The following is a 27,384-nucleotide window of genomic DNA, read 5'->3' as shown; positions in this document are numbered from 1 at the left end:
GGACTACTGCTCTAATCTTTTCGTCACTTTCACAGCTATGTAACATCCGACCTTCTTCAGGTATATCTTATCGAACTCAAAAATGTTGTTATCGAACTTGGGAATTTAGATGGAATTTCGCACGGAACCCTTTATTTACTTCATGAGGATAGCAGACTCTCGTTTCGTCAGTCATGACTGGATAGAAGTCCTAAGTAATTCACAATTGTATTTTTGGTCACCTACACTGAGAATTGAACCTTCAACATACAGAAGAATATCACTTTCACAATTGATTTTTCCAAGTACTCTAACCAATGTGCCACGAGTCCTTGCTACCCTCGTAAAGTAAATACAGGGTTCCTTTTGAAATTCCGTCCAAAATTCCGAGTTCGACAGAAACATTCCCGAATTCGACAAGACACACCTGAAGAAGGTCGGAGGTTAAATCGACCGAAGTATTATGAAAATCACACTCAAAATGAGAAGAGTAGTCCGATGAAGACGAATAACTATTTCTCATTTAAAAAATTCAGGAACGTAATGATCGTGACATAGAAACTAAAATAGTATTTCAAACCGAGGCGTGACCCACCTTTTCAGCGAATACCAACTGTTAGAGAAGCATCTTCAATATCGCATTTTGAGGTGATTTCAAACTTGATTTTGCCAGACAGACAGGCAAAATGTTATTTCAAACTTGAGCGTGGCATTGTAACGAAAGTATGATTTCGCATTTAAACGGCAAAAAGCAACAAACCTGATATTTCAAAATTAGGAATCACATACTCTTCAACAAACAGAGCATGTTAGAAGCTTAGACTCATCTTAAATATCGAGTTTCAAGGTGATTTAAAACCTCAACATGAATAACCGACGAAATATTATTTTAAACTTAAACGTGACAAACCAACCGACGAATCACGTCTCATATGTTACTTGTTTAGTCGCATCGAAATAATCCAGAGAAAATTTAATTCCAAATTGAAACGAAACCGATCAACGGACCTACAAAACCTTTGGTAAAAAGGACGCATGTGCAAATGAATATTAAAAAAATCCTACACAAGGTTCTGTTTCATTGCTGCGAGGAATAAAGATTACCTTAATATAGCGATTCCTTGATGAGAGTTTGAATGGAAAGGCCATGTGCTCCGTTATATGGCTTCGTTTAGCGTTCACTTCTCCCTCTCCATACGGTCTTCATTCCGCGGGGATTTGTCAAGGACACCGCATTAAAAGAAAGAAGAAAAAAAGCTTGGTCAGGTGAGGCAACATAGCGAAAGACTACGAATGTGCCATTGTGGATTAATGGGTCTCAGAGAGAGAGAGAGAGAGAGAGAGAGAGAGAGAGAGAGAGAGAGAGAGAGAGAGAGAGAAATGGAGAGAAAGAAAGAAAGAAAAAGAGAAAGCGAGCGAGATAGAAGGAGAGAGTGTGCGCGTCTGGGAGAGATGGAGAACGAATGTATGCGTGTGGGTGTGAGAGAGAGCGAGTGTGTGTGTACGTGCGTGCGAGAGACAGAGCGAGAGAGGGAGAGAGAGAGAGAGAGCGACGTAGATCTATTATATAAAGGGCAGTGTGTGTGTCCAGTCAGCTAAAAAACTATAAAACAAGCACCCACAAAGTTGGTGCATTCTTAATCAGCGGTGCCCTTGGTGAATAATATCTAAAACATATAAAAAAATATGCGCTCTTTGACTCTACTCTGTTGAAAAGTCCATAAAGTCCATAAAAACAGAAAACTACGGCTAAGTAACAACATGAAAAAATAAAGCAAAGAAAAATATTGCCTGTATTTTCCTGATGAAGACTCTTATATGGGTGGAAAATTAGAATTTAAATAAATGTATTTATTTAAAAACTTGCACTTTTTACTTGTCTCTGAGCCGTTATATATTTTCAATTTCAAAGGCATTCAAATAGTGAAAATAATTTTGTCTATAACAATTATTTATAATGAAATAGTTTTCTTCAAACTCCTTGCCCATATGTATTATATACTGAATGTGTCTTCCATTGCATATTTTATGTATTAAGTCGGTAAGCTTAGCTGATTTGAAATTTCTAATTTCTTTGATGTAAGAACAGATTTAGTTTTTGCAATATCGAATTACTCGTTTATTTATTCAAGCTAATCTGTAAGATTCGGTTTACAAATATGTGAATAGTATAACTGGAATCAAATATTTACCTCGCTATTAAGATGAAAGTTGTAATATTATTGCTTTGTCAATTTTTACCGTCCGAGACGATAAGTTCTCTTGATAATCGTCGGATAACTTGAAATTCTGCTAAAACATGAAGAGAATTTATTTTTGGATAAATTCTATAATTTAAATTTTAAAGATAATTTCTTAATGCTTGCATTACTACTTTTTCGAGAAATAATATACATTATTTATGAAAAAGTAATATGTTATAGACTTATGAGAAACTCAAATATATATTGGGACTTCCAGGTGTTGTATGTGCTCTCTGCTTATCTCGGCATTGTTTCAGTCGTCCTGAACTTGTCCTTGCCACTGGACTCAAACAGTCTCGGTTCAGGAGAGCTGTGGTTGGCAATTTCGCAACCCCTGCTACACAATTACATGCGGGGCTATCCTTACAAGGGGTATCCTTTGTCTTTTGAGACTGAACTGAAGCATCGATCAATCGATTAAAAATAAAATGTGAATCTAATCCCATTTGTATAACCATCATAATGAGTTTATAACCATTATAATAAGTTTTACAACTATTATAATAACTCTTATAACCATTATAATAACTTTTATAACCACTATAATAAGTCTTATAACTATTAAATTAAGTTTTATAATGATTATAGTAAGTTATATAACCATCATAATAAAGTTTATAACTATTATAATAAGTTTTATAACCATTATAATAAGTGAACAAAGTATAGAACAAGAAAGTTTCGTTACTGAATTCAAATGAATAGGTTTATATGGTCCAATCCCGATATATATATATATATATATATATATATATATATATATATATATATATATATATATATATATATATATATATATATATTAACTATGATAATTATTAAATACCTACAGCCACTAATGTTTCATCCTTTCGGGAAACTTCAGTGCAAGGTGTCAGGATTAACTCAAGTCGATAGACTCGAACCGAGCGACAGAAACATCTCTGGCTTCACCGTTAACCGCGTGAACACGACAGAGTTATTATTTTTTCCGACCTTTTCGGATATCTTTTCCATTCGCCGAGCGGTCTTTTTTTTTCAGCTGACAAGTTGTATAAAATCGTTCCCAAAAATTGTTCAGCCATATTCTACTCAAGCGGTTTCTGTCGGTGCATCCGATCAGGAACGATTGTTGTTGTTATCTTTTTTTCTATAAATAGACCAAGCCTCAAGAAAAAGAAAAAGAAAAAGATAACAACAAAAAACAATCAAAATGTACATAGACTAATGGTGGACTTATAAAGGTACAGGCATAAGTAACTTTCTAGCACGGTAGATAGAGCCCACCTTCTTTTCAGGTATCATTTTACCTGATTTCCAATGTGGATTATTTCCTGTTGAGTTAGTGATGTAATTTTATACTTAAAGAAAGGGCTTGGATAAATACACGTACAAAAACAATTCAAATTTTGAAACCGTTTAGTTGTATATTTTATATAATGATTAAGGGATGTAATTTTAAACTTAAGGCTGATAACTCCGTGATAAAAGGAGTTATCTAACTTGCTTATTCGTGTTCATCGGACAATTAATCTACTGTACGTATGAATATTATATTAATAATTCTATTGTAAACAGTAGTGCTAATTAATTAAATAATAAATAATTTGATAATATTAACAGGATAAGAATTCATTAAACTGCACCAATCTAACGTAAAAATTCATTTACGAGAGGAATAAATGTGTATTGCTTACAATTATGTATGTTATACCATTAATTTAGTTTCGTAAATGAAGTTAAGAACTTTTGATGAACGAATGATTCTGATTAAATTTAATGTATTTGTTTTATTATTAATATTTCGTCAATAATTTCTCCTAGAATTCGTGAATAACATCTGGCTTTTAAAATCTTGGAAAAATGGCTGAAATTTGAAAAATGAAATATGGCGCCATAAAATAATGTCTCCTGCTTTGGATACAACTGTGTTTTTATACACTATAAAAAGTAAGAGTTTTTTTTTGTTCCTATGGTTTTACGAACTTTAAAAGATCTCCATTTTCTTTTGTGAACATTTGTCCTTCACCACACACACACACACACACACACACACACACACACACACACACACACACACACACACACACACACATATGTATATATATTTACTATAATAATTATTAAATACCTACAGACACTAGTGTTTCATCTAATGGTTATAATATCATGATCTGCACACACACACACACACACACACACACACACACACACACACACACACACAGACACACACACAGACACATATATAGTTAGATAAATAGATAGATAATAGAGAGAGAGAGAAGGAAAGAGAAACAGAGAGAAAAATAAAGAACGCGCCCGAGAAAGATGCGCGAGAGAGATTGAATACTGCTCAAGACACAAAAGGTCTTCATATCATCAAGTTTGGATCATTGAGCAGCAAATAATAATAATAATAATAATAATAATAATAATAATAATAATAATAATATTTATTATTATTATTATTATTATTATTATTATTATTATTATTATTATTATTAGAAAATGCAATCAGGACGTGGAGACTGGTGTTGACAGCTAAAGGACAACACATAACAACCACATACAAAGAGGCATCTTCCAATGAGATTCAATATCACCATAGGCCTGATACCCCTAACCAATATACTGAGAAAATGCTGGATACAAGTTCTCTAATACAGAGGACAAAATGAACCATCTATGAACCATAAATGGACGACCTGAAACTTTTGAAAGGACCGATAAAGAACTAGAGACACTAATAAAACACTACCAGGATCTTCAATTTGGATATAAAAATGGAGTTTTGTATAAAAAAGTGTGAACTATTAGGTATGAGAAAGGAAAACCTGGAGATAGCGGAGGGCATGGAACTACCCAAGTAAACGGAGATAAGGGCACTAGGGGAACAAGACGCTTATAAATACCTCGGAAATTCTGGAAGCAGACATCATCAAAGCCACACCAATAAAAGAGAGAATTGGAAAAGACTTCCCCAGGAGAACAAGAAAGCTTCTAGAACTAAATTATATTGTAAACACCTAATAAAAGGTATAAATACATGTAGTATCACTAATAATATACTCAGGACCGTTCATACGAGGAGCGTGCAATAAGTAATGCCACTAACCGACTTCCAGTTGTCTGATCTACCGGAAATTTGGCATGTGCAATCATTTATATCTTTAAGGCTTATGTGGCAAATTACAGCTCTGAACTAATTGTTGTTTCTGTTTTATAGGTGTTTGAACTGAGTCAGGTGTGAAATGGAGCCTGTTGAATGTCGAACAGTGATCCGGTTTTTGTATATGAAAGGACGCACACCACAGGAGACTTTTGATGAAATGAAAGAAACTTAGGGTGATAATGCTCCATCATATGACCTTGTAAAACGCTGGCATCGTGAATTCAAACATGGCCGGAAGTTTGTGGAAACAGCTCCCACACCTGGTCGCCCCCCTTCTGCCATTGATGAGGCATCTGTCTGTCAAGTTGAGGCTGCCATTTTGGAAGATCGGCGCATTACTATTCGCCAAATAGCCCAAGATGTCAACATTAGTACAAGGTCTGTGGAAACTATCATTCATGACCATTTGCATATCCATAGGGTATCTGCCAGATGGATTCCCAGGTTGGTCATACCTTTCCGGCAGCGAGAACGCGTCGAGTGCTCGAGGATAAATTTGGAAATGTGCCAAGAAGATGAGTCAAAGTTTTTCAAAAAACTGAATGCACAAAATGAAACCTGGGTCCATCACTATGATCCAGAGACCAAAGCCCAGTCAATGTAGTGGAAGCACCACCTCCAAAGAAGGCAAGGTTGCAGCCCTCTGCTGGCAAGTCTTCTGGGACCAGGACGGAGTTGTGATGACAGATTTCCTGGCAAAGGGTACCACAATTACAGGAGTCTATTATGCTTCAGTTTTTAGGAAATAAAGGGAAGCCATCAAAATCAAGAGGCGGGACAAGATCAGCAAAGTTACCCTCCTCCTGCAGGACAACGCCCCGGTCCACGACTTGCATGTAGTCAGATCAGAAGCACGGGCGTGTGGTTATGAAATCCTCCACCATCGTCCCTACTTTCCTGATCTTGCACCCTTTCACTTTCACCTCTTACCAGCCATGAAGTTGTTTTTGAAAGGAAAGCGTTTCCCAGATGATGCAGCCTTGACTTCTGAAGTCACGTCGTGGTTGGAGGACCAACCTGGAGTGTTCTACAAAAACGGTTTCCAGGGCTGCATCAAACAGTGGTAGAAATGTATAACTCTGGGTGCTTCCTATGTAGAGAAAGCCTAATAATTGTGCCAAGTTTCATTGCTCTACTGCTATGGGAAGTGGGTCAGGGGCATTACTTATTGCATGCCTCTCGTAGGATGGACCAAAGAAGAACTGAGACACCTCGATCAGTAAACTAGGAAACTCATGCCCATGCACAATGCACTACACCCAAAGAAGGATGTTGATCGACTCTATGTGAAAAGAAAAGAAGTCGGGAGAGGGCTAGTTTGTATAGAATATTGTGTGCATGACACAAAAAATAGTTTGAAAAATACATAACGCAAAACATGGAAATGATAGTCATGGCAGCGAAGAACACTAAGAAAATCGACACTACAGAAAACAGAGAGATAAAGGATAAGACTGGAAAAGAAAAATGGGAAGAAAAACAACTGCATGGAAGATTCATAAGGATTACAAAAGATGTGCATGACGAAAACACTTGGACATGGATGCGAAAAGGACACATAAGCAGAGAAACTGAATTCCTAATAACCTCAGCATAAGATAATTCGATAAGAACCAACCAAATCAAAGCAAATATCGATAAAACACAAGAAAACAGCGAATGCAGACTCTGTGGACAAAGAGACGAAACGATAAACCATATACTAAGTGAATGCAGCAAACTGACCCAAAAGGAATACAAGAACAGACATGACCAAGTGGGAAAGGCAGTATACTGGGAATTATTCAAACAACTACAGTTCGAACGCACAGACAAGTGGTAAAAACATAAGCCGGCAACAGTACTTGAAAAGGAGAATCACAAAATCCATGGGCATACAAACTGATAAACCCATCCAGGCAAGAAGACTGAATGTCATAATTAACAAGAAAGAAAAATCCCTTCAAATCGTAGACCTTGCTGTTCCAGCTGACCGCAGGTTGAATATTAAAGAAAAGGAGAAACGGAGCAAATGCACAGAGCTAGCCAGAGGGCTGAAAGGGATATGGAAGATGACGAAAAAAAAAATACCTATAATAGTAGGAGCACTTGGAACAGTCACGAAAAATTTTGAAAAAAGAATGGGAGAAATTGGAATCAAAATAGTGACTGGAAAAATACAACGAACAACAATAACGAAAACAGATGAAATATTAAGGAAAACCCTTGAATGTGGAGACTAACACACACGAACCAAAGGCGTAGACCAGACAAATTGCCACAGAGACAAAACATGAAGCGCTACATGGAACAAAGAATATTGAAGCTGCATATCTATAAGTTCTCTAACTCCACCCCATCTTCCCATTACCCCCCCCAAAAAAAAGAGTGAAATCAAATAGCCAAGTAGTCAAGGAGGAAGGAATGACTGAGGAGTGAACACAGACCAGACATCCACTGTATAAGGGATCTTGGAGAGACTTATTGCCACTCAAATTCCAGTAAAGACTAATGACCACTGCCAACGAGAAATCAATGGCAAGCAGCTGTTGCTATAATGCAAATTTATTTGCAAGTGGTATCGAAAGAGGTAGAGAGTACTGGAAAATCTGGGGAGACTTGTGGTCACTCAGTTTCCAGGAAACACCACAGGCTGTATTCAATTAGATCTTTGATAACCTGTGTGTAAGTTCCTTGAGATCCAATGATAATAATAATAATAATAATAATAATAATAATAATAATAATAATAATAATAATAATAATAATAATAATAATAATAATTTTTGTGAGTATCCCCATAAACAGTCACCACACCAAATAATGAGAGTCAAGGAAGATGGAAAGACCGAGGAGAATAAGCACTAACCAGACCTCCGCAAAGAGGACTGGGACTTGGGGGCGCTTATTGCTACCAAAACGCCAGTGAAGACAAATGATCTTCGCAACGAGAAATCAATGGTAAGCGTCTGTTGCGATAACGCAAATTCATTTGCAAAGGTTATCGAAAGAGGTGGAGAGTACAGGAAGTCTGGGGAGACTTGTTGGCACTTAGACCCCGGTGAACACTATAAGATATCCTCAAAGAGTAAAACTATGAGTAAGAGTTTTCTATTCTCATGATTTACGAACTTTAAATTTATCAATGTTTTTTTTTTCTATATTATTTTTATTCAAAGGAAACAAAATTCTCCAGCTGTTTTATTTCGAGGAGCATCTATGTGTGTCTGATGAGTTGTTTGCGAAACGTTTGTTATTTAACGAAATACGTGTAAGACGTACTACATAAACATATAAATAAGTGTGCAAAAATACCCATGCTTTTGTAATAATAACTAACGATTATATATTTATGAGTTGAAGCTTCTATTTTACTCAACCAGCAGAGAATTACGATTGTGTGTAACGTCATGAAAAAAACTCGTCTGCAAAATTGGTCACATTTGGTTTGGCCTTCGGGACAAGATCAAAGTGTAGTGTCTGTTCTTCAGATGCTGCACTTCAATTTCTTGTTCTCTGTCAGTGGAGGAGAAATCCTTCACGACTGAGACAATTTTTATTTTTGTTCCTTTTCTCCACGTTAAAAAACGACCCTGGTCTCTAACTCTGTCCTGTGGGGAGGCATTGTAAATAGGAACTCTGCTGGTTGAGTTCCTAATTTTTCAGTGAAACAGAACATAACGATGGAAACTCAGAGTAATGTATAGTATAGCATAGCTGTGATGAAAATAGTTATACTATTGCCGTAATAATCGAGTTATTTCTCCTATAACATTGAATTGCACTCACAAACACACACACGCACGCACACACACACACATATATATATATATACAAACATACATATATATATATATATATATATATATATATATATATATATATATATAAAGATAGATAGATAAATATAGAGCGGGAGAGAGAAGGATTAAGAGAGCGCATGCGCGCGAGAAAGAGATGCGCGACAGCGATTGAATACTCCTCGGGACACAAAAGGTCTTTACATCATTATTGAGTTTTGATTAACGAGCAGAAAATAATAATAATAATAATAATAATAATAATAATAATGATAATAATAATAATAATAATAATAATAATAATAATAATAATAATAATAATAATAATAAACAAACCAAAATGAAAACAAATCAAAACAGAACAATACAAAAATGACATACAAAAACTAGGGATCGAAATCCAGATCATTATGGCTTGGGAGCGTTTCGCGTTCTTGATTAAGGTTCTCGTTTGGTTCGTTTATCTCATTCTTCCATCAGAGACAATGGATATCCCTTGTAATAGAAAATGTGACACGCATGAATTTTAATGAAGTAAGGGTTACGCAATAACTAACCACGCAACACTTATGCCACAATACTTTAGTTCCGTAACAAGGAAAAATCTCAGAAATCGCACGCGATATTGAGATAGGTAGAGAAACGCAGCCGTTATTTCGGAGTCATTCTGTTGCCAACATAGTCGACGGGTTTAGGCTTTCGTTTACTTTACTATTTCACACTTTATTTGGGAGACAACAGTTGGATGAATTTATATATTTTCAAATCTTGCGAAAGAAAGTTATTTTAGACCCGATGACATTAACTGGTCTTACTAAACGGTCACCCATTTAATTATTGACTTGGCTCGACGTTGCTTAATTTTTGTGATTTATTGAGAATTGGTGTTTAAACTAATTTAGATGTTAGTTATATTCGCCGGAATATACATTAAAAACGTAAACATCACACATTGATACATAAATACATTGAAACATTAACGCATTTACACATTTAAATAATAAACGTTACACAGTAAACATTTAAAAATTAGAATACTAAAATAAAAATATAAAATTAATATAGTAATTAATTAATTATAACAGTAAACATAAAACATTGACAGATTAAACATTATCACAGCTAAATCATAAACATTACACATTAAAACACTGAGCATTAATACATGTTATTAATAAACGCTACACATTAAATATTTAAAAATTAGAATACTACACAGTTTAACTAAGTATGAAAACAGAAAAAATATAAAATTAATATAGTAATGAATTAATTATAACACTAAGCATAAAACATTAACACCTTAAACATTATCACAGCTAAATAATTAACATTACACATTAAATCATTTAATTAATAAACATTAAATTAGACATTAAAACATTAAAGCCACTACATTAAAACAGCCAACATTAAACAATAAGCATTAAAATATTCTTTCTGGAAATCACTCCAGACAAGACATGTAAAAAGCTAAAAAAATAAAAATTAGAAAATAAAAAATAAGCCTACAATATCTATTGGCAGATTTTAACGCAGAAAACAGCAATTCTTTCTCCTGTAACAAAGTGCACGTGAGAAAATCAGCAGCAACAGAGGGATAGCTGGAGAGCGAAAATATTAGCAGCAGCCGTTAAAGCATGTATGCAAATTAGCAACTGTTCGCGTGCTTGCGTCACATGAAAAGGAGAGAAAAATACGCCATGTGGTCGAAGAGGGACGATAGTCGTGTAAATATGAGGGCGAGAAAGTACTGGCTAGCGCCAGCGTTAGGTGGCAAAGAAAGAGATTTTTTTTAAAAAAGCACATGGTATATGTCAGAGCGTCATAAAATACTTGTGTATGCGACCAAACTTTTAAATGATAATAAAATGCATTATTTTTAAAGAACCACGGATAAAGACATTTCATTTGAACTTAAAAAAATGTCGAGCTCCTGTTTCATTTGTTGGTTCCTTTGCGATGGTGTTAGACAACGTGTGGGTCCGAGAGCTTTGAAATGAAACGAGAGAGTTAAAAAGTAACGGACACGTTACTATTTAACTGTCTCGTTTATTTACGTTACTGTTTGTTTATTTATTTACTTAGATACCGCTTGTGACTAACATCTTTCACGGAATGTGACGATTAAATGACCAGACGAAAGCGTTATGAGACTTCCGAAAGTACAAGTTTGACATTTAGTATCAAACAAATATTGTGTACATATAAAACAGTAAAGATAAACATATAATTTTAAATCATTAAAACATCGCACATCCAAACAGTAAATATTACAACATTAAAATATTTAAACTTAAATCATTAATACATTAATATAGATAAAACATTAATACATTTAGGTAATGAGCATTATAATAAATATTTGTATTGTGTACATAAAAACAGTTACAAATAAATCATTAAATGTGACAAAAATAAAAACCGAGCACATTAAAACAGTCAACATTAAACATTAAGCGTTAATGCTCACGTTTACAATGGTTTCCGTATGCACGTTTTAATTAGAGTTGAACACATATCTGACGAAGGGTAATTTTCCCGAAATATCATACGATACGAAACTTCTATCTGCCCACGATGACGCAAGTAAGGACATAATGCAAGTATTAAATATAAGACAAAAGTACATATATATTATCTTTATCTCTACTATTATATAAAAGTCACTTTCTGTATATGAATTACTTCCTCATAGATTCCGAAACGGCTGAGCCTATTTTTTGCAAATTTCACACAAAGGTAATTTATATGTCTGGCCGTGTTCTTAGATATGTTTTGTACAGAAATTCACAAATATCGAAACTCGAAAAAATCCGGTCTTAAAATAACTTTTCTTTTTTTATAGATAAAAAAAATTACAGGAGAATATTTTACGTTACACCGGCAAGGGAGATTAAATTCCAGCAAATCATTTCGTCTTAAAAACACAGATTTATTATAATCTAGAGATATAGCTTAGTAGTAGAGCAGTCGACTACAGATCGAATGATCCCCAATTCAAGCCTAGGTGTACCTCACTATTGTATTTAAATTTTTTTATCAATGAGTTCAATTTATGATAAAAAAGAGTAAAATCGCCGTAAATCATTTCTTCGTTAACATATTTTAAAATTTAATATTAATCAGAAGTGACTTTTCCAGGACATTCACTGTCAAGCCCAAATATCAGCTGACGTGATATTATAAACAAACACAGACGGAATTTGATGAACGACATTTTCATTATTATAATTTTTTTTTTATATTTTTTTGAGACTTCGTTCACCGTGCAAATTATTCCTTGTTAAATATAATAATCAATAGAGGATTGATTACTTAATAATACATACGCAATCTGCATAAATTGAAATATCATGTTTAAGCGTATTGTACGACCGGGCAAAGCTGGGCTACCAGCTAGTATCAATAAGAAGTGAATGCACATAATTTATTCCACTCTCTTAATTTGCTTCACTTTGTGTCTACTCGTTTTAACGCAACATTGTATTGCCTTTTATGTATTGCCTTGATATTTTACATTAGCACAGTAAAACATAAATACATCTAACTAAAACAGTAAACAGTAAAAGACCGAATATTAAAACATTAAAATAGTAAAGTTTAAAACAGTAGTTATTGAAATATTAAAACAGTAAAACCCTACAGCAGTAAATATTAAAACAATATGCATTAAAACATAAACAGATAAGACAATAAACATTAAAATATTAAATATTAAAACACATTAAAACAATAGGCATTCAAATATTAAAACTTAAATGCTATGGTTTCATATGCATCACATAATCCATATTATAAAATCTCCATTAGCTTAAAACAAACGGAAACATTACTAGATGTAAACAAATTAATGTTAATAGTGAAATCACCAAAGAAAACTACCTAGACAACCAAAAGGAGGCAGAAATCCCCGGGACGATGATATTATAAAAATAGAACAGATAATACGCCGCCTTCTTTCCCCAATATGGAAATTCTTAGTATGGTGGTATTATGAATTACGAAAACGGCGAAGGTAATATGTAAAAGGAGAATCATATCCTCCGGACGAACATATACGGCGGTATTCAAAAAGAGGAGATAATATCTGAGATGACGGTCGGGCGGCAACAGAACATATACTACACCGCCTCTTTAACTGAATAATGAGATCTAGTTCATTAGTATAGGAATTAATCAATTGAATTCAGCCTTAAAAGATACAAGTAGTAATGAAATGAGTTTCAAATCTCCATTTGTAAGAAGTTTTAAAGAAATGTTCAGTAATTATTTATGTTATTTGTTTTGAAATTTAACATCATAGCAGTTTTTTCCCCACTTTTTAAATATATGTCTCACTTTAAACACGTCACTCAATGTATTTTTCCAGTTTAAGAGATGGGAAAATAAAACTGAATGTATGTACAATATGCTGTTGTAAGTATCCCTTTTGACAACCCCTCACCCCCCCACTAATCTTTACCATCGACGCCTATTAAAAAGGGGCCATTAGTAGCAGACGGGATTTTATATAATATTTTTTTAATGATGCCCATTTTTTTTTTAATTATACGATTGGGACAATGCAAACGACCTGAATGGTGGTACACAGGTTGAATGTTAGAATTGAAAAGTAGCGAATATGCCGGTTCTCCTAAATCTGGCCCAGTGCCAGACGACGATGAGTCAATGGCTAAAGAAAATTCTGATTTATCCAATCACGAAGGTCAAGGGTTAGCGTGACAGTGTAGAAAGCCAGAGTGCGAGGGTTCGTTCTTCCCTCGAGACTTCCGATGTGTGGACTTACGCAAATATTTGAGAAAAGTCCAATACAAATCTCATTTCCAGTTCGTGCATGTGTGTACGTGCACATGTGTTCATGTATGATGTTGCGTTGTGTGTGCATGTGTGCGTGCATATACATACGTAGTATATATGTATGCATTAAGGTGTGTGTGTATATATATATATATATATATATACATATATATATTATATACACACCCATATATATATATATATATATATATATATATATATATATATATATATATATATATATATATATATAGTTTTCATGGATGTTATTAGGATAGGTATTGAGACTAATTTCTTGTCAGTGGTTGAAATATCACGAAAAGCTAAGCGCATCAAAGAGCCTGTGATAACCAAGTTCAGCTTCTGGCCTTGTCGTTGCGGAAATATTTGAAACCGACATGGGATGAAAGACCTGTTACACACATTCATTGTTCATCAAGAAAACATCCCCAGACTATGCCAGAACTATTAACGGTTACCATCGTAAAAAGATGTGTAACAGAGTTTTGGACGTTTCAGTGGGATATAAATTGCTGTACTGTGAATTGAAGACTGTTGAACATTGATGTCTTAAACTGGGCGGATAAAGCAGAAGTTATTTGTACCAGGTATTAATGGATTACAGATAGATTTGTGACGTTTCTTAAGAATTTCAGTGTTGGTATTTAAGGGGGGGGTTTAAGTCAAACAGTTTAAATGTTTTCGTTTGTTGTACAATTTAAATTCTTTGCGAGATCAAATTAGTATATGTGTATGTATGCATGTATGTATGTATGTATGTATTAAATGTCTGAGGGAGTGGCACTCGTCTTACAAGACGTTGTAATCATCATGTATGTATGTATGCGTGGAAGAATAAGATCAGAAAAAGATGTAACAATTTTGGAAATTGTAATGTAGATTATGCTGGCTTAAAACGTGTTTTAAGGAAACAGGATATTGTCAGAGAATGTAACATTTTGATGGCAAGCTTCTGTCTCTTGAGACAATGGCATTCTGACCCTAGTTTATTTTACTACAGCGTTTGCTGTGCCTAACACGGTGCAGGACAGGGCAGGTAATAAGAGAACCTTGGTTTGCCCATTTATCAGGGTCCTCCTCTCGGCGTTGCAGGCAGACTTTAATGGAAAGACAAGCCAATAGAGTCGGTGCCAGCGCGGCTGCAGGAGCTGGTGGAAAGATGTTGCAGAGCTTCACTATCCGCTTATCGGAACCCGAGACCGTCTTTTTTTTTTGGCGGGGTTTACTTTCTTAGCCTATGCCTTTTCCAAGGCATCCACAAGGCAGTGGGGCTATTTGCCCATAGATGGGGGGGATATAACATAGCAACTGAGTTACATTGTATGTGATAGGTTTCTTCTGTCAAAAGTTGGAATCGTAAATAATCTTAAACCACACGACCACAGGATCGAAAGTTTTATAAGAAGGATATAACAGCACGACCTGCAGTGATAAGTTGTCATATTTGTTGTTTAATCTGAAAATCTGAAAGTGGCCTGAAATGATTCATATTGTTAACATGTGAGCAATCTTACAAGAAGGAGAGGTTTTGTAAATGTTCATGTAAGACTGAAGCCGCACAGCAGTTAACTGAAGAGATAACAAACTTCTACACAGAAACAATCATCGTGTATCTATGTAGTCATTAGCAAAAGGTTAACACCATTACAAAGTGACCGTGAAATTTTTATAATATAATATATACTAAACGTAAAAGTTTAATGTAATTAATATTATTTGCCTTCGGACTATTATCCCCATCTACGTGAGTATTTATATTTCTAATACGGTTTGACCTATGTTCCTTACGGCCTTTTTCTAGTATATTGTCTAATTTTGCACAGCAACGTTTTTCACATCTATATAATGATACACCATTTTTACTGGACCAATTGGCATAATAGAACGTTCGCTGATGATTATATCCTCGAACTAGTCGTACCAAAGACTCAAAAATACTAGTTGATGCTTCTTTGTGGAACATTCAGAAAATAATCTAAGAGATCAAGGGTAAGTGGAGTAATCCTGTGAAAGCAGTACCAGCCTATCCAACACTTAGCTGAAGTAGCTAATGAAAAGGGAACCTTTACTTATTATTAATTTATTTTATGTATAACTTTAAAATTACACACTGAAAATTATTGATCCTCAAACATCAGATTCACTGATATTTACATTAATGTACAAATACGGAACTAAGGATTAACTTGATAATAAACATAAATACAAAACTACGTAAATATCTATTTAACAAGTATGGAATAATTCATATGCGCCTAAATATTTTTACCCGTTAAAAACGGGCAAAATTATAGCCACTTGACTTCAAAGGGGTGATTTATTGAAATTGATAGTTGAATATGATTACATTTATACTCAATTTTACATTAAATACTAATCCCTATAAATATTTTATTAATCCCTAACTATGCATCGAATGTATACCATGATACTTAATTCGCTGCACCCTATTACAACAAAAGTCTATACTAAATTTTACCCAGATCGGCCCAAGTTTCTTTGAAAATATGATACAAACAGACAGGCAAACAAGCATACTAATACAAATCTAATATAAGATACTTCGGGATTTAAAGATTTGCTGGAAATAAATTCCCAAAGATCATGCGTTTCCAGTTTTCTAACACATTCTTCTCCGCTTTTATTATTCAGTATATTTCCAGGGGGCAACACAGTTTCTTAATCGTATCTTTTGGCAAACTGAATTATTTCCCTTTTGAATAAAATAAAACCGGTTCTGCCATTCCAATGTTCAAACGGCAAACAATCGTCAGTCGAGCATTAGATTTGCTTCTAAGCCCCCTGTTCATTTCCGAAAATGTTCTCCTTTCTTACGGTTTCGTTCGCATATGTTGAGAACTATTATCAGAAAGAGGAATTAGTTTCCACCTGGGAACCAAGAGAAAGTTCTTCGCTGAACGCAAAACAAATTATATACAATTTCTTTTAATTTTATTTTTTGTTTATTTTCGTTTTTATTCAACTCGAAACAAGTTTTTTGTTTGAACAAATTTTTCTTTTCTTCTACGAAGAGTTGTTTACTTCATCGTCTGAATCGTAGTTCAATGTTTTAGCAATACGTAAAACCGCATCGAAAATCCGAGTTCAATCACCAACTGAAGCAATTTCTCATATTACTAAAAAAATCCGTGACTCATTAACTGTGTGATTATAATCACTAAGTTTATTATTCTACTACATCGAAAAGCTTTCTCAGTCAGAAGCCGCCTTTGCTCGAGCGTGTACAGAAACGGGAACTGAAAGCTGAAACTACTATTCATAATTTCCACGCTCTTTATTTGTGCCTAAACCTAAACGTAGATTTCCTGACCACATCTTCTTTCTTAGAACTGCACGCCCTTCTGTTTCTCTGCCTTTTTCTCTCTCTTCCGTTTCCCTGCTTTCCAGCTGACTACAGTATCGTCGTCTTCAAGTCCAACGTTTGCAAGATATTGATGCGTTGTCCACTTAAGTAATCCAATTTACCAAATTTCCACTACTACCGATTATCAAAAGAGGTTGATACCCCTCTAATTTGAGCAAATACTTTGGTTCCGTTGTTTTGTGAAAAGATAGGAGGATAGCTTCAATCCAATCATCAGAGATTACTTCGGAAGTCCACTCTGTATTAACGACAGGAAGCATTCATGCCGCGAACATCCATGGCACGACCGAGAAAACTTCTGAAAGAATCCTATCCTCACCTGTAGCCTCATTGTTACGCAGATTATGGAGAGCCTGTTGCACGTCCTCTACCGTTGGTATGGTGTTCTTGCTTTTTCTCGGCCAGCTTAGTGTCGACTTCTGTCATAAGACATGGTCAACTGAGCAGCTCGTTAGGGTTAGTGTTAGTTCTTTTCAGTGCTTAGGACAATATCAGATTAGTGATGATCAATCTATTCCCAGCATGAAGCATCTCACTGATTCCCGAAGTTCCTTGATTTGTTTATCTCACTATTTAATATAGATAAAGCTCTTTTTCTCTCTCTCTCTCTCTCTCTCACGCTCTCTCTCTCTTCTTGTCTCCTCAGCACATACATCTCATTGTGCGTTATCATCCACCGTGTCTCTCATTAATTGATCCACTTCGTATGAGTCAGATAAGTCAGATGATTCTATTGTTGGCATTCGTTTTCCCAATGTCTTTCTTGTTAGAATTATTTCTAGAAAGACAGTACTTACAGGAAGGTTGTCAACATACTGTGAATATGTTTGTATGAAACGAAATGGGTTAAAACCTAGCACACCCAAACCGTCAGACCATTTTGTTAACTACTTAGGCATCGTCACTTCACATCTTGTTCTGAATGTAAGCAATAGATATTTGGCATCCACCCAGATACTGAACTAATACGTACAAGGTGTGTTTGAATCAGTTTCCACTTTATGTCGTTATATTCATTTATTTACGACTGAACGAATTAGTTCAACTTGGTCATCTGCAATCATATCACAAGCATGACAAGTTTTCGAAAATTTTATTTGGAACTTAAGCTTTATTGTGATACTATCGCTGCCCCCCCCTCAATTGTTGGGGAGTGGAAGATAAAAAGCAAATGAAAGTATGCCAGAAGAAATGGGTTTGTCGGCAAAACAATTGACTCGAAGTTTATAAAAGCACACAGAATAGAGCAGACATGGATTATTGGTGAAGATGTGGCAATGAACGGACACAAAAACACTGGATATAAATTTGGTTATTTCATGGGCAGTTTTAGATGATGAGGTTTTGCGACAGTTTACAACGACAGTATGAGAGTTGCAGTTGACGAAAATCGCGAATCGGACACAGCCGAAGGCAGGTTATGGCTTACAGGAGATGTGGGCAGTAACTGTTGACCTTAACGTTCAGAAGTCGATGGTATCGCACACACACACACCCAGAATGCAAGTGATATTTGCACAATGTCTCTGTTCTATCGTAATTTTCATGGTAAGTACTCGTCTGAGCTTTAATCTATAGTTCCCCTTCCAAACTTTCACGAAAACCCATTGTCTAGCTGAAACTACTATTAATAATTTCAACGCTCTTTATTCGTGCCTAAACCTAAACGTAGATTTCCTGACAACATCTTCTTTCTTAGAACTGCACGCCCTTCTGTTTCCCTGCCTTTTTCTCTCTCTTCCGTGTCCCTGCTTTCCAGCTGACTGCAGTATCGTCGTCTTCAAGTCCAACGTTTGCAAGATGTTGATGAGTTGTCCCCTTAAGTAATCTAATTTACCAAATTTCCGCTACTACCGATATTGTTCCATTGATTACCGTACACACATTAACCCTTATCCTCGAGTGGCCTCTGGGCTTTGATAAGTGATGACTCCTTTGAAAAGAAAAGTTTATGCGTTTTTATTTTATTTTATTATACTTGTGAACCAGTGCACCTCCTCGGCAGTCGCCAATGCGTGAGACGACGACACGACCAGTATCAGAGGAGAAGATGAAAGAGAAGACTACGGAAACAACGTTGGGGTTAGTGATGTTCTATGGCACAGTACGTGTTTTTTTTTTTATAATTTCCGATCGATATAAAGATTACCTTTTAGAAATATTTGGTCGCATTTAACATGAGATATGTCCGTTCAATCTACGCGTTTAAAGATTCAGATGTTATTGAAAAGTAAAGCGTTTCAGACGACGGACAGAACCTCTACCATCGATATGAGGACACACTCGCATGTAAAAAGTAATTCATTTGAATTTTATACAATCAATTTTGTATGGATTTTTTTTAAAACCTAAATAATAAAACATTCCGTGTCCCTGACATTTTTCCAGTTAGAAAATGATCCAAATAATTAAAATCGATATCGATTTCTGTAGCATGAAATACTCGTATTTTACTTATAGAAATCCAAATCAGCTGAAGTGTTTAGATTGCTTTACCATGGATTATCATTTTTTTTTACTTGTATAAAATTTGTATTAAAAACGAGCAGATTTTTATTTGTAGAAGACCAGACACTTCTATGACATATTCGAGTGGATGAGTTTAGTTGTACCTGTATCAGCTAGTACAAATGTTAGCGCTGATGCTATGAAACGAAAATGCTATAAAAATGAGTAAATCATTTACCAAGTCTAGAAATATGAGATCGTGAGTACGAAAGTGGACATCAGATATGAAGGTAGAAACTCCTAGAATAAAAAAATCTCTTATTAACCTTTGAAATAACCAACAACGCGTACTTTTGTTCAAATTATTAGACAACGTGTAATTTAAAATGTTGCAACCTTAATGACGTATCAACAATATTTTTGACACTTTTTTTTTTTTTTTTACACAGTAATCACCACTTATCAAGGCCCGGAAGCCACTCAGGGATAAGGGTTATTGCAAGTACATTACGTTAGTGAGGAGATTTGCTGAAATGTTTACTTAAGGGGGCGGTTCATTAGGAATTTGTTAACATTGGACTTGAAGACAACCAAGTTGTAGTCCGGAGGGAAGCAGGCAGACGGAACAGAGTTCCACAGGCGTGTAGTTCTAAGAAAGAAGCTTTGTTCATGAAATCTGCGTTTTGATTTAGGCACAGATATAGAGTGGGGGGGAAATTTTTCACAGTGGATTCAGCTAGACGGGTGTTTTTCGTGAAAGATTGGCGAGGGGGACTAGAGATTGGAGTTCAGACGAGCATCTGCCATGGAAATAACGATAAAACAAGGACAGGCTCGCAACGTCTCTTCTGTGGGAGAGAGGTTGCAGGGTAGAGAAAAAGGCATCCCCCACTAAGCCACGAAGTCTATTTTGTACTCTGTCAAGGCAGGATAGGCTGTCGTTAGCAGCTCCGGCCCAGATATGGCAACAGTACTCCATCCTTGGACGTACTTGGCTTTTATATAGATAGAGAATTGCATCCAATCAAAGATACATCCTTGACAATCAGTTCGACGACGAAGGGGGCAGCTGTAATGCCAGCTACTCTGCTTCGTTGAGATGATGCATAGTTCTATGTAGTAATAAAAAGTCAAAACTCCTAGGCATTACTTTTATGCTTTAAGAAGAGGGTGGTTTATTGAACATTTTCTGATGCACCTCTACCGCGCAATGCCGATTGCGCGCCCCAAACATTTTATATGGATCCTAAATGCACTGCTTTTCGTTGGTTGACCTGTTTATCACCAGTATCTGATCTTGTACTATATCCTCCCTTGGTGGAATGAAGGTAAATACATAGACTACGCTTCTTCTATTTTTCTGTGTGTGGCACGATCATTATTATTAGACGATCATAGCGCGATATAATTTAGGATCTACGATATAATTAAGGATCTAGGATAGAATTAAGGATCTAGGATATAATTAAGGATCTACGATATAATTAAGTATCTACGATATAATTAAACAACTTGCGACTCAGTTCTATCGAGAATATGTTGGTGGAATTCTTTGTTTAACGTTTACCAGAAAAGAATGAAGATATTTACTTTTCATCGCTCCGTTTCTATGACAAGTCAGAATAGTTGCACGCATCGTAGCTATTTTTATTCAGAGTAGAGAACCATGAAAAAAGATATGGTTTTAAATAATCGTGCAAGTGGAGCACTCGATTGGAATGAAATAATTACTGACAAAACCGATTATATCACATTGCTGATGGCTGCCAAAGCATTATTGCATAGTATCAATAATTGTATCACGTATCCCATTTTAAGAAAAATTAGTGAAATAGTTTTGGAGCCTATAAGTGTTTATTAAATAATGTCTACTCTTGATACTGAAAGAAGACTATGTTTATTTAGACAATTTGTGTCGCTCTATACCATAACTGGCGACAAAAAGCAGGGGGTTAGAAATTGCAGAAACTGGCCCCACGGCTCCTCGTTTCACTGATTCTTGAATTATCATTTTCTGTCTGCTCATACTCGACTACCTTTACCTGCTCAGTTCGTTTGTATCAAATTAACTGCATTGTCCCCTTTTCATGTAAGTAAAAAATAGGGAATTAGTTAAATGTAAATATGAAATAGGATAGTCAAGGATTCGAACTTGCGAAGCTAGACTTGGAATTGAGAATTCCAATCATAAGTTAAAATAAACACAGAATGTTATAAATGGAATGTCCAGTTATATTGTTGATTCTATTAAAATATTTAATAATACAATTTGGATGGAAACTATTTACATTCTTAGAAAGAAAACATAATAGAAATTTGGGTTACAGAATTAACAAATAGGTTACATTCCTTTATGAAACAAAAAGAATGGAAAATGTTATTGTAAAGTGAGTTACGTAAAATTAGGTTAGAGAAGGATTCATGCCATGGGTCTCATATACACGTGCTTGGTCGTGCAATGACGTCATGAGTTATGAATTTAGTTAGATAAGTGAGAATCAGAATCAGTCAAGGAGAAGCGGGGGCAATTAGATCAGTCAGATCAAAGAAGAGGGCTAATAAAAACACTTTTGGGACTATTTTACCAAAATTTTCTATATATGTCTATTTAACAGTGTTGCATGGTATTGAACTCAAATTTAAATATGTTAAGGCCTTGGGGACTTTTGGAGCTGAATTAGGGGGTGCAAATTAGTCATTCCCTTTTTTTTGCATAATGAAAAACTCAAATTTACATATGTTAAGGCCTAAAATTGCACCGTTTCTTCATTTTCACGAGGATTTGACGTCCGCTGGGGACTTTTCGGACGTAATGGAGGGGGGCAAATGCTGAACTTAGTCATATTCTTATGCCTCGTTCACTGTACATGCATACTTCACTTGATTTATGAGAAACGAATAGAGAAAAAAAGGAACAAATCAAAGCTCCAACAATAAATTGAACTGCTTAAATAACCTAATGACATCTTTTTAATTACTTGTCATCTCACAAGCGCAGAGCTAATATAGATTCTTAAAGTGGATAAGAAAAAAAAGTGGCCCTGGATTGCACAACAAAGGAAAATTGCCTCAATCTAAAAGGATCTATCTAAATAACCGACAGATGACGGGCAGTATCAACACAGATACTACGTTTTGTTCCCAGCCACAATGTTGAGGAAGTGTGTAAGCGCCAGGAAACCCCAAATTCACATCACAAGAATTCTAAGCACAATTTTCGAGATGACAATTAGAACTATAACAACAAAAAACAAACGTGAAAAAAATATTTCCAACCATATCTCATAGGATTATAGTTATATCTCATAGGATTAGTGAATCTCTCGACAAAGACTTCCTTTCTAGGGCAATTGTTCTTGACATATCAAAGGCATTCGATAAGGTATGGTATAAGGACATACTTCACAAGATTTCCAGCTATGGTACAGTTGGAAATGTTTTCTCAATTATTAAATCATTTCTCTCTGATAGCGCATAAGATTAGTGGTTGATGGGCAGAAATCAGAGGCCCAGAATATTAGTGCAGTCCCTCAGGGATCCATCCTGAGCCCAACCCCAAATGATCTCCCAAAACACATACTAAATCATTCGTTGACATCTATGCTGATGACACGACCATCTATGGCAACACATCAAAGGCCGTAAATGACAAAGTTCTCTCTGATTCTCTCTCCTCTGATCTTGAGCGTGTGGTACAGTGGGGGAAAAGGTAGCTGATCACTTTTAATGCATCTGAAACCAAGCTCCTATCTTTACATCATAAACGTTCTGACCCCCATCTGGCATCAATTGAAATGGATGGCTCCTGTCTTGGGGAAGCTCAATGTTTTGACTAGCTTCGGGGTTTGACCTTTACCCCTGATCTGAAATGGAACACGTACATCAAGTCTATTGCCAAGGTCGCTGGGAAAATGGTGGGATCCTTCTACCGCTCTAGAAGATATCTCACTACTGATGCAATTTTCTATCTGTATAAAAACCAAGTACGTCCAAAGATGGAGTACTGTTGCCACATCTTGGCTGGAACTGCTAAAAACAGCCTATCCTGCCTTGACAGAGTACAAAATAGACTTCGTGGCTTAGTGGGGGATGCCCTTTTCTCTAGTCTGCAACCTCTCTCCGCCAGAAGAGATGTTGTGAGTCTGTCTTTTTTATCGTTACTTCCATGGCAAGTGCTCGTCTGAGCTCCAATCTCTGGTTCCCACTCGCCAATCTTTCACGAAGAACAACGTAGCTGAAACCACTGTCAGTAATTTTCCCCGCTGTTTATCTGTGCTTAAATCAAAACGTAAATTCCATGAACAAAGCTTCTTTCTTAGAAGTGGACGGCTGTGGAACTCTCTTCCGTTTGCCTCTTTCCCACCTGACTACAACTTGGAAGTCATCAAGTCTAACATAAACAAATTCCTGATTAATCGCATCCTTAAGTAAGACACTTTATCAAATCTCCAATATTAACGATTACTACGATACAATCCCATTGATTATTGTACACGCAATAACCTTTATCCTCGAGTGGCTTCCGAGCCTTGATAAGTGGTTACCCCCATGTAAAAAAACATGATTATCATCCCTCTCTCTTTCTTCCCTTTTCCCTTTTCCACTCTATTATTATTAATGTTTTCCATTCTCTGAGCCCTTTCGTCATAGCTACACTATCCTATCGGCACATATCTTCTATCTATAATAGATCAGACTGAGAGATATTAGCTCCAATTTCCATTTTCGATAATACATCTTAATTACTTCAACAATATAACTCTTTTCCTGCTATATTTCTCTTTTTCCTAAGATCTCAGCTACTGTCTTGCGTCTTCCATTTTTTTTTAATTATTCTTCCTCTACTTCAATATTTTTTGTCATTGCTTTCCATTCCCCCCGCCTCATTTTCTATCTGTGTTTTTGTGTGAGCGAATCCGTGCAAGCGAGAAATTGTTAGTTAGTAATTACTTCAAAAAAGATTAATAAGTTTATTGTTATAAAAAATACCAGATATTCCAATCATCTTGCTAGTTGCGATGAATCCAGTCAAAGCAAGGAAATCTAAATTCACCTTAGCTGTATAAAAATGATAATAATATTTAAATACTCATATTATTACAATAAAACTATAATTGTTTTGCGAGAGATACTAGTAAGTTATTTTTGGGGTTTTGTCAAGGCAGGTGTGAACCTGAGGTAAAAACATTCCAAATTTGCTTGGCGTGGGAAACTTCGATAGGAAATTTATTTAATTAATATGCATTTGTAATTTTGGCAATTTAGCCAATCAAGGTGAGTTCGATTCTGACTGATTGATTGAACGGGAAGCCAGACCGCGTCAACCCTACGCCGTTACCCGACTATCAAAAACGATGAAAGAGCGATTTTTTTTTTAGTCTGAGCTTATCTCATAACCGGTTTTTTATGCTGAGGACCCACCAGGTTGATAACGCTAAATAAAAACTCTGATTTGACGAAAAAGTTGCTTCAACATGAATTGGATTATATCGCTCCGTATTCTCTACCCCGCTCGCATCACCACCATGAAAAGTCGGCATCTAACGCCGTGCGGAAAGAGACTAAAAGTCTTACTAGCTAGCCAGAATAAAGCTCACGTGTTGCAAAAGGAACCTCGAGATTCCTACCTTTAAGTGGTTGCAGTCAGGCAACGAACTGTTGAAAAGTGATAGAAAAATTATGGGATACTTTCATGAACATGTGCGCGTTGATTTCTTGAGTTTTACAAAATTATTCAGTGCTGACGAACTTTCAAACTAAACCGAATTATGATATATTGTGCTACTATGTTCAACGGACCGTCACACTTCATCTCTTGGGCAACTTACGACTAATTGTTTCTCTTAGTTAGAAATCTACTGTTTGCAGTTTGGTGTGTAGATATTGAACGGTATACTTTAACGGGACGTCATCGTTTACCTTAGAATATATTTTACTGAATTGATTAATTCAACTATATGTTCTACTCCCCTAAGAATCTGATCTTCATTTGTTTAAGCCTTATTATTCTCCAACTCTGTATGAAATCATTTTTTCGGCTTTATATAATTTTTATATAATTTCTATATAATTTTTAATATATTTTTTACATAATTTTTATATAATTTTTGTATAATTTTTATATAATTTTAATATGATTTTTATATAATTTTTATATAATATTTATATCATTTTTATATAATTTTAATATAATTTTTATATAATCTTTATATAATTTTTTATATTATTTTTATATAATTTTTATATAATTTTTATACAAAACCAAAGAATTACTTGTTGCTTCCAAGATGCTGTTTAATATTTGTTGAAAGGCAAGAAAAGTCAATTTGATTGATTTCCAGGTAAAAACTGCGAGAGGACCACCTGCCTAACTAAACTCACAAGGAAGATGGCGTGGTTCACGGATATGAAGACAAAATGTGGGCGTGGTGCCACACCTATCTGCCTGGAGTGAATTAATTTGTTTTGTTGTTTTTGCGGACTTTTCTTTTCCTAAGAGAAAAAAACGGTTACTCTCATCAAACCTTATCCCCGTTTAGTACGATCAAGGCCATACCATCGTATTATGCCGGATATTCTGGGTGACCAGAATAACTATTGAACTTTTTAAAATTTCACACTTTTGACTGCCAACGGTTTAGTTTGCTGAAAGAATCAGAATACTCCTTGTATTATACCCATTAAAATGATCATAATTAAAGTCTCTAACGTCGATTAATCTATTCTGTAACCCGACGAGGTAAAACACCAAAATGATATATACAAAGGAGTATATTAATAGCTTATTTTTTATTTATTTTTTATTACATTTTCACCCCAAACAAGGCAAATTGTCACTTTAATATAAGGGGTTATTATCAGGGACATGCTACAGGCGTACTATGTCGGGAGTTGGGCAACAAGATGTCGCTTCACGTTACACTTGAACTTCTGCATGTCAGTACAGTTGGGGTAGCAGGAACTCGGAAGGGAATTCCAAAGTCTAGCGATTCTGGGGAAGAAACTACTGGAGTAGAAGGCTCTCTTACGTCTAGGGATCTCAACTGTGAAGGGGTGGGATTTTGCTGCTTGTCGGGTTTGTCGGGGGGAAGAGGGGCGTGCAATAAGTAATGCCCCTGACCCACTTCCGATAGCAGTAGAGTAATGAAACTTGGCACAATTATTAGTCTTTCTCTACATAGGAACCACCCAGAGTTATGCATTTCTCCCATAGTTTGATGCAGATCTTGAGACCGTTTTTGTAGAACACCCCAGGTTGGTCCTCCATCCACAACGTGACTTCAGAACTCAAGGCTGCATCATTTGGGAAACGCTTTCCTTTCAAAAACAACTTCATGGCTGGGAAAATGTGAAAGTAAGAGGGTGCAAGGTCAGGAGAGTAGGGATAATGGGGAAGGATTTCATAACCACACGCCCTAGCTTCTGATCTGGCGACATGTGAGTTGTGGACCGGAGCGTTGTCCTGCAAGAAGAGGGATCTTGCCCTGCCTCTTGATTTTGATAGCTCCCCTTAATTTCCTAAAAAGTGAAGCATAATAGGCTCCTGTAATTGTGGTACCATTTGCCAGGAAATCT

Source organism: Euprymna scolopes, chromosome 14 (genome assembly GCF_053919585.1).
Source record: "Euprymna scolopes isolate OS-2025 chromosome 14, ASM5391958v1, whole genome shotgun sequence".
Lineage (NCBI taxonomy): Eukaryota > Metazoa > Mollusca > Cephalopoda > Sepiida > Sepiolidae > Euprymna > Euprymna scolopes.
The sequence above is the reverse complement of the archived record's forward strand: the minus strand, read 5'-3'. Positions refer to the sequence as shown.